Source organism: Acanthopagrus latus, chromosome 14 (assembly GCF_904848185.1).
Source record: "Acanthopagrus latus isolate v.2019 chromosome 14, fAcaLat1.1, whole genome shotgun sequence".
Taxonomy (NCBI): Eukaryota; Metazoa; Chordata; class Actinopteri; order Spariformes; family Sparidae; genus Acanthopagrus; species Acanthopagrus latus.
The window spans coordinates 14,262,118-14,274,946 of record NC_051052.1 but is presented as its reverse complement, the minus strand read 5'-3'; the positions used below and the strand labels follow the sequence as shown (position 1 = coordinate 14,274,946).

The 12,829-nt window shown below is 40.8% G+C and overlaps 1 protein-coding gene across 3 annotated transcripts in view; it reads right to left on the bottom strand.

The window, feature by feature from the left end:
* Positions 1 to 12,829, bottom strand: part of sema3aa (sema domain, immunoglobulin domain (Ig), short basic domain, secreted, (semaphorin) 3Aa) — a 116,740-nt gene that overhangs the window by 97,663 nt on the left and 6,248 nt on the right. The window contains exon 1 of one of the 3 annotated variants that reach the window (XM_037121156.1): positions 12,323 to 12,448. The exons of 1 other annotated variant lie outside the window; for it this stretch is intronic. The gene's annotated coding sequence lies outside the window, so the exon portion shown is untranslated. Of the gene's footprint in view, positions 1 to 12,322; positions 12,449 to 12,829 lie in introns of those variants that run through there. One more of the 3 variants, XM_037121152.1, reaches the window with a different exon arrangement.

The window sequence follows — 12,829 nt, the reverse complement described above, 5'->3', positions numbered from 1 at the left end:
GCCTTTCATTATGTAACTGCTGTGTTTTTCAGGATTTGGTGTAAAAAGTGTGGCCAGATGTGGCAGAAGAATGTTGCTGGAAGCTGCAATTGTTCTAGAGTTTTTTCCACCATCAGTTGCTGTTCCTTTTCTGGCATGCAGCTGGCAGTTCAGCCTCTGTAGTCGAGGTGGCCCTCGCTTACACTAAATCCCTGCATTCAAAGTAGACCAGTTATAACTAAGGTTTAAATAGCAAATGTTGCCAAGTAAAAAGTCGTTGAAAATATACTCAAGTACCGAGAAGTACCATTTCAATAACGGCACCTAACTCTCATCAGTTCATCCAGAAGTTCGCTGATTCGTATTCCTGAGATATCGCATTTACGATAATGGGACAGATGAAAACATCAGGCCTGTAACACTAGCTATCACTGGTATGGAGGCATACATGATGAAAAATGGTAACTGATGTGTCTTCAAATTGCCTGCTTGTGTGGAAAACTGTCAAAACCCCATAGATTATGTGTGTAACAGTGCTGTGTGTGACATGGAGCTTCTGTTTAATTGATGGAACCTCCCAAAAGGATTACAAAAGTTGTCTAAGTCTAGATAGTTAATTTTACATTCATATGAAGAGAGAAAATCAGCAGATCTCACATTTAAGAAACTGAAATCAGTAAATATTTGGCTGTTTTGCTTAAGAAAAGGAGTTTTCCATCTCCTGACTAGTTGATTATTGACTAATTGTTTCAGCTGTCATGTCATCACATTAAAGTTGCAATATGTAAGAATTAGCCACATGAGAGGGGGCAGCATATTATCAAGGTAACCACTAACTGCTGCTAACTTTAGCAGTTAGCTTGTAGGCACATTTAACTATGCTGTTAGCAGTTGTATAACTTGACTCTGCCCAGTCTGAGAGCTCTGAGTGGGTGTTGGTGTTGTTTCTGACTGTCACCCTGTGAGGTGGCTATAGGCTAGCTGGTTAGCATGCTAACTTCAACAGTTCATTATTCATTCTTACATATTGCACCTTTAATACTTATTTAATACAGTGTAATTACTCCATTTCATTTCTTTTGTTCATCTTCCGTGAGTAAAAATCTTTTTTCACCTTGAGCTGTAGAAGAGGTGACTAAATACTTCCACTGAATCAGTTCTTTCCTGTATAATCATTGCTCCTGTTAGAGCATTGCTGTGTGTATGTGTGTGTGTGTGTGTGTGTGTGTGTGTGTGTGCATATGGTGTGCTTGTGACTCGAGGAGCTTTTTAGAGAAAAACACACTCCAAAAGTAAGAGGGGGCAAAAAGTAACATCACATCCATGGCAACAAATCAATTATCCCAGACGAAGAGCGAAAGGGGTGACAGGTAATGGAAAAAGATTAAATGTCTACAAGTTACCCTCAATTGGTCAGAGTTAAAAAGAATGGCTATACTTTGTCTCTCTCCCTCTCTCTCTCACACACACAGACACGCATATACACTCATTACATGACCTATCACAATCTCGATATCCGGTGAAGTGGAGAGAGTTCCTGCTCCGCCTGGCAGTATATAGGAGAAGCTATAACAGTTCTTCCTTAGCCCGGGCAGGTATCCAAACAGCCTCTGCAGGCTTTGATGAAGTGTCCTGTCATGATGTCAGCCTGCATTGGTCTCCAGCTCACCTGGGACCTCCCTCACTCTTAACAACTCCTGGCTGGGAGGACGAAAAGGAAGAAAAAGGAGCAAAGAACTGGCCTCCTCATCTGAAGCTTCTCACATACTTTACTAACCCTGCATTTTCGACGAATAATAACAATAAAAACTGAAGATATGGATTCATTAATCTCATATCTTCTCTCTCCTTCCTCCTCCTCCTCCTCCTAGCTTGCTGGCTGTCAGCAGGTTAAAAAATGGCTCGGCACTAGCGAGGGAGAAACAATTACTCATGGTGCGGGCTGCATAGACATTAGGAGCTCTGTACTCCTCTGCGATCTCAGGGCCATGTGTTTCTAATTAAACGGTGCACTGGTGGAATTATCAAAGCTTAGGATTGCATAATGAGCACTGGCAGAAATCTGCAGCAGGCTGTGACACTCTTTGTCTCAAGAGGCACACTGTCGTTTTATTGAATTAAAATGGAAGCGTGTCAATAAGTGTCTGGGAGAAGCCATCATTTACCCAGATTGTGTCTTAGCTACAGAACGATCGCTTTGTAGAATCAGTTTATTTAGCGAGATTAAGGAATTCATTCAAAGGCGCTTGTCTCTATTCATAAAGACTATTCTGCCTTCAGATCTCGATGCTTGCGTGATGATCGCTAACACCTACCCCAGAGTGTTCCTCTATCATCACACAGCACCAGTTGGCCAGAGACGGACACGGTCGATTTAGCTCGCCAAATGGAGGCATGTTCGTCCTTACGCAGAGAGAGACACACTTCTGTAATAGACGTCGGGTCAGCTTTTGTGAAACATCACACATGAGCCTGCATGCGCTCACCGCACAAAGCACACACACGCACTTAAATCCTGGTCTCCATGGTGATTGTTTTAGTGCCCATGTGAACTTGCCCCCTGCATCTGTTTCTCGGTTTGTTCGTCGCGTAAAAAAAAAAAGAGAAGAAAAAAGCACAATTACTTATTCATGACCACATGATTATTTTCATTTTCTACAGCGTTCTCTGGGCACCATTAAAACCACAGGAAAGGAGAACTAGAGGGAACAAACAGTCCCTCATTTCTTTGTTTTGTGAAAGCCTGTTCTTGTTTTATTGACGATCGCTGAAGACACAATTCACATGTTCGCTATCGATGCATCCAAGTTGAAGGTTTACACTTCTAACAAGGAGGGAGTCCTGCCTGCTAAGAGCCAAAGGGGCCGTTTAGAGCACCGAGTCCATCTGGTGGACGACAGGAGAATCGCATTTCTGTAAGGTTGGATTCTTCACTCATCCTAATCCTGTTATCTTAATGTTTAATGTCGACTCCAGCCAGCACTTTAGTGGAAGTGAGCAAATTGGATTCTCAGAGGGGAACGCCTCTCAACAGATAAGCCTGGAAACGCACACAAAAACCTCCGCAGCTCACTACGAAACAGCGAGGAAGACGCCAGGAGTAATGCGAGGCATGTGTGTCACAGATAGTCTCCTAACTCTGTTACGTGTTACGTGAGGCGTGGATTCTATCCTGGCAGAGGAACAGAAGTGTGTGTCTATGAGTTTAAGTGTCTGCGTGATGGTCTAGAGTCATCCAGAGTTTCCTTCACACACACACTCTTGTGGTCACAGCATTGATGGTTGTTTCCCTGCCACACAGAAGAAACAACTTACCAATGTCTGCTGAACTGTCTGAACACCAAACCACACGCAGAGTTCAAACCGTCACCAGTAAATCTTCTGCCCATGTAGCTTAAATTTCAAGTCACCTGAGAGCAAAACCAAAAGGAATCTGCTTTATGTGTTCAACTTTCAGGGATTAGCTTTATTAAGGCATAAAAACTCATAAAAACTATGTTCACACAACACATTGCACAAAAGTATGCCCGGAGATGATTTTTTGGCATCTACAGGCTCTGACATCCTCACTGCCGACAAACATAAAATCAGCACAGCAGAGACAGGGAAGTGATCAATTCTCGGACATTTTATGTTGCAGGCCCTTTTTACAGTTTGAATTGGACCGTGAATATGCATGGTGAAGATAAGAAAGCACTTTTCTCTGCAAGTTCACTTGATTTGCAATCTGTTCATCCTAAATGTTTCTAAAATGGGTAAAGAAATGGAACTTCATCCTTTAAATGGTCTGGTGTATTATGTCGTTAGGGGAGTTATCAATTCATTACCTATTTCTACTAAAACAACCTTAAATAAGGTTATTCAAACAGTTCTTCTAGGTAATAATACACTAATGAAAACATATTAAGAACACTATATTCAATTTCTGCAGAGACAGAGACAGAAGTATTGACTCAAGGAATGGAAGTTTGTAAGAGCTAAGGCCAGGCTCAGACTACAGGAGTTAAAGGCCAATTTAATCCTAAATCTCTCCAACTGATGGAAAATTTTGTTCTAGAACCTCAGATGGTACCATTGTTTGGCCCAGATTATCTGCTAATGTGAGTCTTAAAACTTCAGAACATGAGTTTCCAGATGTATTTGAAAGTATTGTTTACATTTGTATTGATATATATGAATTTTTGCAGGGTGAGATCACAAAGAGCCAACTGTCTGTTGAGAGGTGTTACAGTTCAAGAATATAGGTTGAAAACAGTAACATAGTGCCCCTCTAAATGACCAAAACAGCTTTAGGGAAATGTAAGACCAAAAAAACCACCAGTCTTAATTCAATCCCACACTGAATTACTGAAATGACAAATGATGTTGTTTTAGGATCACTTATTGAGTGCTGGCAGCACAGATTTTACTCCCATTTACAGAAATTAATGGTGCGTGCAATTCAAGGTCAGCCCACGCATTTTGTTCTGGTCAAACCATCAGGTGGGTAAACTCAAAGCTCACAAAGCTATACAGTACTGAGTTTCTTCATAGATGCACAGTTTTTTTTAATTTGAGAGCTACATTACATGAAAACCCCCTGGAACGTGAGGCTATCTTTGTTTATAAACGACATTAACTTGTAATCATTTAATTTGGAGACATGTTTCACAGATGGGACGCAGCAGCCACGAGGACCGACGGCTACAACACTCAAAATCATGTTCACTGGATAAACGTTGATTTACTGAGACACGTTTCATCCTTCCCCGGTGTTGAAAAGGATATCCAGATGTAAAGCCTGTAAAGCTCCCACAGCTGCACACCTTAAGGCCCGACGAGCACCTTCCTGTCCGCAAGAGAACCAAATGAAGGTTGACGCTTCAAGAGCTGCATAAACACTATCACACTCCCATGAAACACCAGACGCTGTTTATGTTTCCAAACCTGCATTACAGCTTCACAAATGTCAAAATCATACTTGTGTATGAAGATAAATACCTGAGTGCTCTGCTGCCGTGAAACTGTCAATTAGAACATTAGTTTTTGTAAACAGGTAATTTCCTGGCAAGCCACGGAATGAGGACATCCATGTGCTTGGTTTACATTCTTCTGACTGGATCAGTGGTATCGAGAGCTAAAGACTACAGGATAATTCAGGCAGTACTGACTGATATGAACGATGACAGATGCTGCTGGAGAAGAAGAAGAAAAAAATGTTGGGAGCAATGTTACAACACATCTGCATTCGGGTTGGTAAGAGGCTAACATTTTAAAATAAAGAGATTAAAACTAAAGGACGTGATTTTGCGATGTAGACAGAAGACAATTTAGGGCAGAAATTTTGACGAGTGGCCAAATCGCTTAAGCAAATTCCTTTTTGTAGCACATTAACATTGTGTCGGACTATCAGACAAAGAGTTTCCAGCTGGGAAAATTCATGCGTCACCTCAAGTCATAACAATGTCCCGCAAGTCTGTTAAAAATTTGCTTCATAACTTGTGGACTATAACATCAAATACACAGAAACATGGCGGACAATAGTAAATTTTTGCCTGCAAACAATTTAACAATTGGTTAGTTTTTCCACGGGCATGAGAGTCACTGTGGTATCACATCATTCAGTCACTGAGTACACCTACCACTTCCCAGCATTTCTACAAACAACTACGGACTACAAGTGTTGCTCCTGGCTGTACATGTAGACACTGGCATCCAAACATGGTAATCCTTGGACTACTGTTGCTTCAAATTGGCATTCATACTAAAAATCTTTTGTTTATACTCCCATGGCTGAGTTGCAACATTCTATACTGGCTCTGGATTTTAAGATTGGCAGTGATAAACGATTTTAGTTGGCTCTTGGTTACGATAACCTCCCAGCCCATGACTTAAACAGTTCTTTGTTCTAGACCAGCAAAGTTTTGGTGCCACTCTGGAACCAGTTATCCGAGGCAAGAGCCAGGTCTTTGGCTGTTGAAATTCAAAGAACTGGTAGGCACTTGCCCTGAACGAGTACCTGAACACTTGACTGCAGGGTTAATATGATGTTGTGATGATGTCAGATCAAACCAAAAAAAGTACTGTCTCATTAGGAAAGTTACGTTTTAGTAAAGAGCTGTATACTATACAATGAAAAAGATAAATTATGCATGAATCTTTGGGAAGTTGTTTCACAAGCTGTCTATAGTTACGCTTAAACACCATTCAGCAGATGAGTCTCCTTTCTGAAAACAAAGAACGTTCCTCACAGTGTGATGCTTGTGCTTATTTAGTCTAAATTCTCTACTGAATTGTGCACATTTTGAAGTCCAACATCCTTTTTCTCCCTTTCAACCAATTTGCCATCTGTCTTCATTGCCTCTATCTTACCTCTCAAGGCCATTCGCTCTAATAGCACAGCGCCTCATTGTTTAAGTGTTTACTTCCCAAAGGGCACTCCAGAGCCTGTTTACTGATTACTGACACTGCCTCTCCCTTTCTTTCTCCCAGCTCACGCCACTCTCATGACCAAGTCAAGGTCGCTCCCATGCTCCCCTCCATGCCATCAATCTCATATGAAGAAGCAAAACTTCCTCTCACGCTATTTTCTTCGACCACCCCCCCCACCCCCTTGTTTTCTGCATATGATAAATACACGTTCCCTCCAAATATCATATCCGCTACTTCCTCTTCTATTCATCTTGCAGCATAAACAAACAGTCTCATCCTTTCCAGCTCGAAGCTATGGCTTTAAACCACTGATGCTGCCCCTCATTTAGGAAAAACTGTCATGTCATGTTTTTCATTTGCCGGAAAAAGGTAGATATTGATATCGTGTGGAGGTCTTACGAGCAAACACGAAACCACATATGGGTGTCACTTGTACACATAATGCCAAACGCCAAACACAGACAGTCCAAACACACAAAGTTCTGTTTGTTGTAATCAAACTATTTTTGCACACAGGTTTTTGCGGTTTATTTTGCCTTGTTGCAACTTTTCCATTTTTAACCTGTTACAAGTCAGCATTCAGCTAGTTTGCCAAACTTTACAAACCCAGCTAAGCAAATAATAAGCTAACAATGTATGTGTATAGTCATGCCATACATCGTTAGAAAGCTTAGATTCTCAAATTCTAATCATGCCAACAATTTCAAGATAAAACCACATCAGCGGGGTATAATCAACTAACAAACTATAATTGCTGTTGGACTGACAGCTCATTTGAGCATATATGAGTGCATATGCCCACCCTAAAGCCTAATACAGCCAATACCTGATTGCGTAAACAAGAGACCCACTCTCTCTTCTTTCTCCTCTCCTGAGCCTCCAGATGATTGATTTACATGTAGCAAGTGAGATTTCTGATCCACTAATATTTAATTACAGTTTGTAAAGCCATAAACTTGGAAATGTATGTAACTTTATGCAGTTTTCTCTTTGAAAAAGCTGTTTTTTCACTTAACAGTTGTTTCTGACTCTTTTAGATGCATAAAGTTACATAATGAAATAAAGAACTATTATGAGTTTTTGCCCCGTTACTCTGAGGAAGGGGTATTTTAATGTCAACCCACTACATTTTCCAGCTAATGGGGCAGTTACAGGCTTATTTTTGCATCAAAAAATTAAACCAATTAAAATGACAGCGTATTCAAACTCATATAGATTCATGTCAGAAGCCATTACAGAGATCTTGACAGGTTGGGGGAAAAAAATGATCTGATTATAATTTTTCAAAAGATCCCAAAAACCATGCCTGTACTCCAAATTGTTCAACAACAGTCTTGAATTTACTATGGGCTAGACTGTGATAGGTGTTTCGGCATAACGTTTCATAAATGTCCAGGAATGAGAAAAGGTTAAGAGGTTTTTCATACAGGAAACACAACAAAGCTGAGTATGTAGTTTTTCTTTTGCGCATGCTAACAAACTGACAGAGCAATGCATAGGGTGCAGAGACAGACTGCAGCCAGCCTGTAAAAGTTTACAGACTCCAACCGTCGCTTTAAACAGAAACACCACTCGGCCCGTATAAATTACAGTGTAACGACACCATCAGTGAATGCCGAGGAAGCCATGTTAAAGTCCGGCGCTGCTGACATACTTCAAGCATGAAACTCCATAGCCTTGTTGGCCCGCTTTACCACATATAAGCAACGCCACATTCATCACTCGGAAACACATTCTTTTGACCCGACAGACACTTCTCTTTGACTCACGCTGGGGAAACAAGCACGACCGTAATGTAAGCAAATCTGATCACATACCACAAATCACAATCTGCTCGGCATAAAAAATGAGTGTTACACAAACACACTGATACACAAAGCTAGATTATGTAAGCACGCTCATTTAACTGTCAGTATTTATCAAAGTGGTTGATGTTGGTCAAGTACACAACAGGACATCACTCTTGGCTTTATTTTTCACATGGCGTGTCAGTCAGAGGACAGTGGTTATCAGTCTCACATTTCCTTTTTCCATACAAATTCCTGCTTTATCACCTGCTTTATCTACTTTATCGCGAAGCTCCCCGCCATCTGTTTGGTATCAATCAACACCCTCATCAACACGGCGCTCATCATCATTATCAGACAGCAGGCTTTTGAAACGCTGTCTTGAAACACTTTCTGAAGTTTGTTTCCATCTAAACTCATTCTCCCATGGACAAAGACCCTCCCACACACACACTGGGATACACATACACACATACCTCCGAAACCACAGCTTTCTCGACTGTGGGGGTACTGCGAAGAGAGTGAGAAACATGTAAGGGTCTGGGGTATGCACTCAGCCCTCATTTCAAATCGCTAAAAGACATGTTATGGCTGTTTTTAAAGTCTTTCATCTTAATTTAGCATGTTGTGCTAGCATGCTTCTACTTTCTGATAAGGATGGTGGTCCATTGCGGAGATGTTTCTGATTAATCTGATTAGGTCCTTGTTTTTTTCAAGACACAGAAACTGTACATTCAAGTCAAATTAAATCAACACGTGTTGCATGTTTGTTCCAAAATACAATATAACCTCCAATTGCATCATTTGTACACAAAAGTCTATTAAATGCCTGTTTAATGTAAGATGACAGTCATCTTCCTGAGGAAATAAGTGCACTGGAAATAGGATTCCAGCGTTTCATCTATTGCAGACACAAAGAGACGCTGGGCTTGAGAGGAGTCGGTGTTGGCGACTCGGTGTTGGAGGGCTTTATAACCACCTCCTTCTTAAGGCCAACTGGTTTGGAATAACACTCGATGTGACAGACCCTCCACAAAAACCTACAAATTGAGTTAAAGAAGGTACGGGAAGTTTGTAGGAGCCAGTTTGGAATTGGGCCTTCAGTGTGTTGGTGGTGGTCATTTTATAACCAAATGCTTTTATGTTCAACAGAAACCACAGTGAGACAAAGAGAGGCAGAAATTAACTACCAATACCTTAACTTGTTGTGAAAAAGAAGAGTTGACTTTATGTAGAAAAACCATACAACATCATGAATAACATAAGGACTCACGTTTAAAATACAGAGTAAAACACATGCCTGAAAGAGGCATACTGTTGGTGCCTACATTCATTTCCAAATGCCAAATAAAAGTATTTTTACTCTATCGGAACAGATATAAGATTTCGATTTATGTTGCTGTGCTGCTCTTCAGGCTCCTATAAGCCTCGACGTCCAGCGCTGAAGTTATCTACACACACGCCATCTCCTTCCCTTTGATCCCTATAGAAATCTGTCAAACACATTTATGGCTAGAGCTAATGTGTTGCAGGCCAGATGCAAGTTTGTTGAGAGGTGAGTCAGAGGATGAAGGTAAGCGTACGCTTATGAAACCAGATCTGACCTGGTGAAAAAACTGGCTGTGTGTTGGACTTGAATTGCTATTTTATAATAAAACATAATTAACTAAAGGTGTTGTTTCCAAGGAAGGTATTTTAATCAGAGGATAAAGAGCTACATCAACTTTTTGCATTGTTATGCCTAAACAAACTAAGTAAACAAACTCTCTTAGTTTCCATGACTGAATAAACTGAATGATCAAACTGACCTTAAAAGAACAACACAATTCATACGGTTTTATTTTGTTTATATTCAGCGGCCATCTTTCCAGCTTCAAACAGTGCTCTGGCAGCCTTATTTTCTTCAGAGAACAGCTTGTTTATTTAGTTGGTTATTCAAAGTTTGGATTATTACCTCACTAATATTGTAAATATTAAAATTTATTCTCCAAACTACAAAGTGCCTCTTTAATTCACAAATTTTAGCTACTTTCTTGGTGCTGCTCAATGGCAAGCGATCACACACGGGCACCACTTGAAAGGTACTCTCTGTCAAAGTGTTTATTGATTTTCAACAATTGTGTAATTCTGCAGTTTTATTTTGGTGAATGCATCTGCATTTTGTGTACAAAACTCTGTTGATTGTCACGTTGCTTTGACGTCCATTTCCAGACCCCTTTAATAGCTGACAAATGCTAACTGACGTTCAAACTAATCTGATCCACATTTGTACATTCTGCAATTGCAATGGATGTATCTTCAAAGTACTTCTCGGCCCAAGTGTTTGCAAACAGGAAGGTCTAGTCAGCTAAAGCGGCGGACCAGACAAAGACCCAATCCCGTACACTGATGGAATCCTAGTTTTAGTTTGGCAAGACAACACACTTATTGTCTCCCTGATCTTGACGCAAATATGCAGATGGAGGCGGTTTCGAGACCCATGCGAATATGATGAATTCTTCACCACACTTGTGCACCTTCAGGCTTGTTACATTCAGCACAAGATGTGTTACAGAAGTCCTTTCCCACACATCTATTACGCTTAAGGCACCGCGCCGTACAATCATCGCAACTGAGGCTTTAAGTTTTTTCTGCACATATTAACACATAACACACATACCACATAACACAGGTGCACTTACTGAGACAATAGTGACCAGTGATATGCCAGAATCTTGTTTTATGAGAGCTCAACAAATGTCTTATGACACAGAAAAAAACTAATGTTTAAAAGCAGGCTGACATGCAAGGGGACAGAAAACAGTAAATACATTCTTTTAGAATTGAGACATGACATCACTTCATTTGTTTTTGCTCCGTCCTCGCATGGTGTGCGTAACAGGTATTCATGTGTATTAGACTTTATCTCTGCACATGCAAACACACGATCACATTCTACAAATAAATGATATCGCAACACATGTTCTTTGGTAACTTCTCGCGCTGTCCCATTGAAATATCGCCCCTGTGGCTACAATGTGAAGAGGATGGAGGATGTAAGTAATGTGTGCGTGTGTGTGTGTTGCAGAGAGGCTTCAACACATGGGAGTGCTGAATCTCCAGCTGCTCCTAATTCTGCCTCATGGGTTTTTATTTTGGCAAAGGGTGTTAACCGCATGCTAATGTGTGCAACCTCCGAGTTGTGTGTGTGTGTGTGTGTGTGTGTCTCGTCAGTGTGCCCTTTTTCTTCATCATAGTGTGTGTGACATCTGCAGGAAATGAGAGCCATCCTCCTATAGCTGATGAAGACAAAGGGACTGACAGATTCTATATGCTCGCTGAGGCCAAAATGTTGGAGAACATCCAAACTCTTTTAAAACTTTCTGCCCTTTTTCCCAAAATGGGTGACAATGATAGATCGCTCGGAACCGACGCAGAGTCTTATAAGGAATCTAGAGCGGGGGGGAAACAAAGAAAAAGAAACAAAGTGGTGCTTCAAAGACTAATAGTTAGGTCATATGGCAACAATATAGCACAACAATAAGGGACAATGTATGTGCATGGCATAGTGTTTGATATATGGAGACTTTGCCTCAACAAGGCATTAAAACCACACAGAACTGCACCAGTGCTGCATCATGAATAAATGTGGTTTGAACTGGGGACCCTACAAGATTTTCCAATGTGGACTTGTGGGAGACCCCACACGTAACAAGTGTTTTCACAACAGTCTCCAACTGAAGCCCACACACTCCATGATAATGTGGCCAATCTCAACCTGAGATCTCACTGCAGCTTATATTACCCTGCAAACTACAACACAGCTTATTCTGTATCCTGTAAATACAAAGAGACGGATTTTAAAAGAAAAGATTTACGTGCAACTGTGGCTGTAAACACACGACAGAACACAGGATCTGATGTGTGTGTAATCAGTAGGCACTGTTTACGAAAAACAGACAAATGAATCATTTTAAGGATGAATCAGTTGCTGCAGATTGTCATGCCAACTCACCAAGACTTCAAAACATTTCCCGGTTCATGTCGCAGACTTTCTTGAAGAAATTCATGCTACAACTTGCAATGCACAATCCTACAGCGTGTAAGAATTGTCAATATGTTCCATATAGGGCACTGTACCTGCAGCAAACTGAAGCTGTCGTTACCTTGTTAGTTCAGTTAGTCGTGCAGCTAACCAGACTACTGGGGGAGTCTCGATGTCTACACCAATAGCGCAGGAGCGTTGGACCGCCAGGAGAAAAAGGTTTTCAGGCGAAGGGCTAGCTGGTTAGCATGCTAACCTCAGTAGATATCTCTGCAACACAGTACATAGAAGTTTTGACATAACAAATGTGTTATTTCTTCACATTGTGTTGATAATTAGTCTTTCATGTTTTAAACTAAAATTCTTACTTATTGCACCTGTAAGTTATGATTTTTTTAAGTTTGGCATCTATACTACTACACTACACACAATGAAACTAAGTTACTGAGAGACATCCATGGAGGAAATTCATCAGATTGCATGCAGCTTCCTCTGGAGCCACTAAAGGCTTTATCCAACTTCATCTTATTGCAGTAGTGCTACCCAAAACCTGTAAACACACTTTAATGTGTACAATTGGTGGAGTTACTCTTTAAACAGTTGTTGCAGATATTTAGTAACATTTTTT